The sequence below is a fragment of the Penaeus monodon genome, chromosome 33 (genome assembly GCF_015228065.2).
Source record: "Penaeus monodon isolate SGIC_2016 chromosome 33, NSTDA_Pmon_1, whole genome shotgun sequence".
NCBI lineage: Eukaryota > Metazoa > Arthropoda > Malacostraca > Decapoda > Penaeidae > Penaeus > Penaeus monodon.
The window spans coordinates 7,857,112-7,857,394 of NC_051418.1; positions in this window are offsets into that span (position 1 = coordinate 7,857,112).

Below are 283 nucleotides of genomic sequence, written 5' to 3' on the forward strand. Positions count from 1 at the left end.
ACGTGCCTCCACATTCTCTCTCTCTTTCCGCCCATTCTTCACCACACCTCGATTTTGTTATTATCATTTCTTCTTCTCTTCTCCCTCCTTCCTTTTTTTTCTCTCCATATCTCTCTTTATTCCACACTTTTTTTCTCTTTACTCTCTTACCTTATTCTCCTTCTCATTATCATCAATTTCCTACTTTCTTCTTCTCCCTTCTCCTCTCCCTTATTTTCCTCCCTCCTACTCCTTTTCTTGATTTTCTTTCCTCTTCCTAATCAGCATTTCGCCTTCCTTATTC